Source organism: Geospiza fortis, unplaced genomic scaffold, assembly GCF_000277835.1.
Source record: "Geospiza fortis unplaced genomic scaffold, GeoFor_1.0 scaffold192, whole genome shotgun sequence".
In the NCBI taxonomy this organism is placed as follows: Eukaryota; Metazoa; Chordata; class Aves; order Passeriformes; family Thraupidae; genus Geospiza; species Geospiza fortis.
Window position 1 is genome coordinate 5145863 of NW_005054315.1, and position 6180 is coordinate 5152042.

Genomic DNA, 6180 nt, shown 5'->3' on the forward strand with positions numbered 1-6180 from the left:
GAGAGCCAGAGGTACAAAGAGGGCAGATGCATTAGTATAGAAATTTTCCATGGTCACAGTCTCTGTCGGGGATGTAAAGGACATTAAAACAGCCCTCTGGTGATTCTCCCCCTGCTGGGAATGTGTCTGTACAGGTGGAATCCCAGGAGTCTTATTAAGGCAGCTTTTAATTTGCTTCTCTGCTTTAGGAGAGATTCAGAACCTGTGCTTCTGACCTCTGGCTTTAAAAAACATCAATTATATAATTTCTCAGCAGGGGTTTGGCCAATGTTTATTTTCTGGATTAATAATTTTTAGTATTCACCTCCTAAAGTAAATGTTTTACATCCTTGAGTGAGGCAGATAAATAGCACACCAAAAAAACCTCTGTGTTTTTCTTTTCTGTGACCCTTTTCTGTGCAGCAAAAGGTGGCTGTATGAGAACTGCAGCTCTAATGTACGCTCATAAAATCTTTCATTTATTATTTATATAATTATTTGCAGAGAGCTGTTGCCATGACAACTTTTACACATGGTGAGATAAATCCTTACATAGGCAGTAGTCACGACTCCAAACACTGTCACATGAAGATAAGTCTACATGGACATTTCAGGCTTTGCCAGATTTTTCTAAAGTAGTTATTGATACAAGAATAACATTCTTCTGCTAAATTAGAGAAAATAGCTTTGTTTTAGCCTGACTTACTGAAAAAGAAAGTTTAATGAGTAATTTTTTCTATCCATCTGCTTATCCTTTCCTAATATCCTCCAAATCTGTTGACATAATTTCAATTATCTTTCACTATGATGTCTCAAAGATACTTAAATCTGACACACTTCAGGGAAAGCAGTTGTATGAAGGTGCAAGAGTACTAAAATAATGTGTTACAGAAATAAATATTCCACCATGACTATGAATGTGGTGAGCTCCTTTTGTACACTTGTTCAGATAGCATCAAACTGGCCAAAACTCATGCTATTTGTATTGTAACTAGGGGGGAATCAAGGCAGAAAAGGTGGAGCTGCAGGAAGGTGGAGGCATGAAGGGTTCTGATGGAGACTGGAGACGTGGCAGGAAGGACAAGAGGAAAGTTCTTGTGGTGATGGGGCTGTGGGCTTGCAGGGCACAAATTAAAATGGAATTAAAGCTTCATTGAATTCTGTCACTCAAGGACAACAATTTCCAGATTATGCAGGCTAGAGCAACCTCCAGTTTGGAGAGCTAGAGCTTAGTGGTATCTGAGGCAGTCTAGGCTGCTTGGCTCCTCCAGCCTCGCTCTTTGGGGCAGAGACTTCCAAGCATATTGAATTACATACACTACATGTGCAGGGGTTAGGAACTTCCCATCAGACAATCCAGGCAGTCAGCTGGCACCACAGCCCAGTGCTTTGGCAGTGATAGTGCAAGGCAGACTTTATCCTGGGACAACCTGAAATGGATGTTCATCCTTGGACTGAAAGAAATGGAGCTCCTCTAAGTCTCACACCTTCTTGCCACTCAACAGTGACACCAAAAGCCACCGAAAAGTCTCCAGGCTTTTCAGCATCTATTGGACTATGGGGATCTGGTTTGATATTTGGAAATACAATATGGCTTTTTTTGGACATGCAATATTTGTTTGGAAATGCAATGATAGATATAAGGATGTTAGTTTTTGTTGAGCAATTTTATATTTTGTATTTGCACTCACTCATGTTAGTTGCTCTGAAGTGTTAGGATTTAGAGAAAGAGACACATTCTTTGAATGCTTAAATCTGAACCATTCCAATCACAACACTCCAAAGCAAATAAGGTCAGTCTTTCGCACCATAATTCCTAAAAAGTATTCTGTATGTGTTTACTTCACTGACTTCTTTACTGCAGATATTGGTCTCCCTGTTATCAGTGATGTAAGTTCAGAATCAATCTTTAATTCCAGCTTTAGGTGTCTGTACATGAGAGTTTGATGCCTGTGATCAACCATTTTATTTTAATTTGATTATTATTCACTACAGAACATGTCAAAAGCCTTAGAGTGTATCAGAAGGCTGGAAAACGTAGTGGATTGACCATGGCTGGATGCCAGATACCCACAAAAGCCCCTCCCCTTCTGAGTGGGGCAGGACAGGGTGGCACAACATTGCATCAGATGATGATGAAGAAGGGCAGGTTTCTTTTGTCATCTTAATCTATCCTCTGCACTACTTAAATTCTGCCTTGAAACACATCACATTTAACACTTTTTCTCTTAACACCCTTTCTCTCACACTCCTAAGGAAGCTTGGAAGTCAAAGATTAGTGATTCATGCACTGCATGATTTTTCAATACAGTCCTGAAATTCTCTAAATTCAAAAGGAATTAAATAAAACATTTTCTAAGAGCACAAAGTAAACCTAATAGCTAAACAACAGTGTGAGATATTCTCAGGCAATGCAGAAATAGCCAATAAAACAAGCCAGTCAAGGCTGCCAAGAAGCCAGATGCTGTGATAGGAAGAGCATTTTTCACAGCTTTCAGTCGGTGTCATGTGATTTCCAGCTGAGGAAAGAAAGAAGACAGTCTAATGGTATTCATTTGTTAAGATTGGTGACACCTTAAGTGTTTAATTTCCTAATCTTTTTCTTTAAAATTTGACAGGAATTTGAGAATAATTAAAAGCCCTTCTGATATCTGGGTCTGATTTTGGTGGCCTCATACTTATCCTCATTCATTTTTATTACCAGATCGCCATAAATGTCATCATAATTCATTAACTAGGCACTATTTGAACAAAAGTGTGTTGGGACTGAAGTAGAAAGGTTTTGGAAATCAGGCTATTAGGTACTTAAGCAAGCTTTCCCCTATATCTCTTCCACAACTTCCTGGCACTATGCCTGGCTTGTGCTAGCACTGATAATATTTCGTTTTCTTAAGCACCACCTTCATTTACAATATTGTCCAGAATGAAATAATGCACTCAATCTGTAAGTGGAGAGTATTTTATCTGTGTATATTTTCATTCCTCTCTATATGCAGTTCATGGGCTTTCAGAAATAGGCAAATAGAATTAATATTTTGACATGAAAATGGTGAAAAATGTTTGGAACAATATACAAGATCGTTTGAATAGTTTGATTTTAACATGTTTTTTTAACAACTTATAACCATGTTATCTTTGGTTTTATGTATCTGTGTTGCTTGTGCAACTGAAAAAGTCACAAAACAGAAAAAAAGGGAAAGATGTTTGATCTGCTTACCTATTCTCACAAACATGACACCTCATTAAATCTGGTTGCCACATGAGGGGCTTGCATACTTTGAAATATTTCTGAGGGTATTCCTGGGGATTCTAGGACAGAGAATACCACCTTGATAGAAATCATTCTGCTGAAAAGCAGCACTGCTTCAGGACAGGAAAACAGCCTCCTAGATAAGCACATTTTCTGACAGTGTCAACAAATGAAGCAACAAAGGTTGGCATACTTTCTGGACACTTTCAGCTAATGCATCAATTTCCTTTTTGTCTTTGCAGACAACTTTTCATTATAAACTCTGGAAAGTTTCCAAGAGGATTTGGACTTAGACCTGTCTTTCCCAAACGGAAATAGATTTTCCTACCTGCAATAATCATGTTAGTGTAATGAGGGCCACTTTACTGCTACTAGGCTTTTAGGCATTAGTCACTGAACAAACCACCTGTAACTCTCAATTACTTTCATCCCTCCTGTATTCTGAAAGAGAAAAATCCTTTTATAGACCTAGAGAATGCTGGAGGAAGAATGGAGCGTGCCACTGAGCCAGAGAAAGTGAAGCAAAATAATAAAGACATTTATTTCCCCTAATATTAGCTGAGAGGTCATGCATCACCACAATTAAACACACAATGTTACTGTTACTCAAGGAAAGGGAGGTGCATAAAAAATTTAGAAAACCATGCTGCAAAAAGAAGAACATAAACTTCTTACATACATCTTCTGAAGAAGAAAAGAATATTGTTCCCTGTCAGTTCAAGGGCATTTCTCAGGAGCCTTTCAGCTGAAAGAATGACAGTCTTGCTCCACTACTTGACCTTCTTACCTCAAGCTGGAGCAAAGAAATGCATCTTCTTTCACAGGAAAGTATTTTCCTTCAAAGATGATGAATGTGAAGGTAAGAATTAGTCAAGGGCCTATTCCAAGTGCAAGAATTGCAGAAAATGGTGGAAATAATTTGATTCATATTAGCTAGCTAAACTTAGTGGTGGAAAACAGAAGGACATATCTGTTTACCCCAGCCTCAGTCATGGAAATAACAAGTGTAGAGAAATGGCTTTTGTTTTCTTTTTCATCTTTGCACTGCCCACAGCATTCTCAGCTGCAAAAAGCTTTCATGCCTCTCTGCCAGAGAAATCCAAAGGCAGCACAGGCCCCAGACTGATCACACTGGCATGCCAAGGCTCATGGCAATTTCAATTGCTATGCTGTATCAGTTAAATCAACACACCAGTTGATCTGCTGGGTAACAAATTTGAAAAGCTCTTCTCCCTGAAGAGAATAAAGTCTCTGTGTTGTTTTCTGTTCTTTAATGTACTCTTGTAACTATGCACCCTTCCCTTGGGAACAGCAGGAGAAACCAAGCTACTCAAACTGTGCTTGAACTGCAGACACCTCTGTGGAGATAAGAGGCTATGATGAGCTCTCTTTTGCTGATTCTCAGTTTATTCCTGAGAGTATATTGTTGTCACAGCAACGCATCATCTTTCACAAGAATGACATAATCTCTCCATTGGAAAGACTTTTTTAAACAAGACTGCACTCCTGTTCACCTCCTAAAACAATCTCTCAATGACTCTCAGAAACTGAATGCGGACCAGCATGTGTAGCAGAGTGGGTGTCCTTGCATTGTAGGAGGCTCTGGTTGCTATTCACCTTTCTGCTAGAACAAACCTCTCTCGGCCTTCATTGATGCCATTGTGAAATACTGGCAAACTAAAATGCAAATGGTTTAACCTCAGATGCTGCAACAGAGAAAAAAAAAAGCACTTTGGGATGAAAAGCTAAATTTTCAAAGTGACATATGACATAGACTAAACTGTGTGAGAACTCGCCATCCAAGTGTTGTTTGGTTTTGAATGGAGACAGTAATTTCATTGAATTATTCCACTTAGGAATACCTCTCTTTGCTGCCCACCCCCATCCTTCCCTCAGTGGGAAGGATCAACGATACTGGCAGACGATAATCACCTACATCCTTAAAGAACCTCAAACTTGCCCAAACAGGTCAGCTCATTTTTAACCTGTTCCTAGAAAGAACACAAGTTCCTATGGCATTACATCAGTTTTTCTGATGTTTAGTCCATTAATTCTTGTATGCCTAGTATGGTCATGGAGAACTGGGTCTTCTTCACCCTTTCAGTAACATTTTCCATCCTTGAAAATTGTTGTCACGTCCTCTCTCAGGCTCCTCTTTGCAAGCTAAACTGCCTCAAGTTCAGATTATTATTGGAATTCATGACTCATTTCTAGATGGCTTGACCAAGCCAAAAGAGAACATCTGATGCAGCAACAGACACATTTAACTTGAAACAAATGATCATTAAAGTATTTCAAAGTGAAGTTTTGTTTTGTTTCTTTTTCTTAACTTTATAGGTATTTTATGACTTCATATCCCAATATGGAATGAAAACAAGTATAGGAATATCTGATTTTCACATGGAAATTAAATTTTAGCATCCAGGTGGCACTTGTGGGTGGTTTGGCTCCCTGCAGCTTCAAGTCAGAGGATGATGTACGTGAACATGCAGGTTGTTAGGTTAAAACTGAAAGAAGGAACAAATTACCAAACTGCAAAATATCTGTTCTGTTGACTGATACTGTAGCAGGCGGGTTATTGAAGATTAAGAGCAAAATCTGTTTTGGAGAGTTATTTCTAATGGGTGAATCTTGTACACCCTTAACTTCACTGTGCATAAATTAACAGCACAATCTGAAAGCCCTGTCTTGCAGCTCACTGGGGTGCAAACTGCTTCTCTGTCTGGGCCAGGGCCTTCACCAGGTTTAACTGTTAATTTCAATGACTACAGTTCTATGCTTGATCTCTGGCATTTCTCACCCTAATGTTTGGTTTCATTCTTTTATGGTTAGATCATTGTGGATCTGAATTTTGAACCTATGTAAGCCTCACCTTGTCATCTTCTTAGCATTTAATGCTAAGAATAGGCAGAGAAATGTTGTAAGCATTTCAATTTCTTCCAAGCCAATGT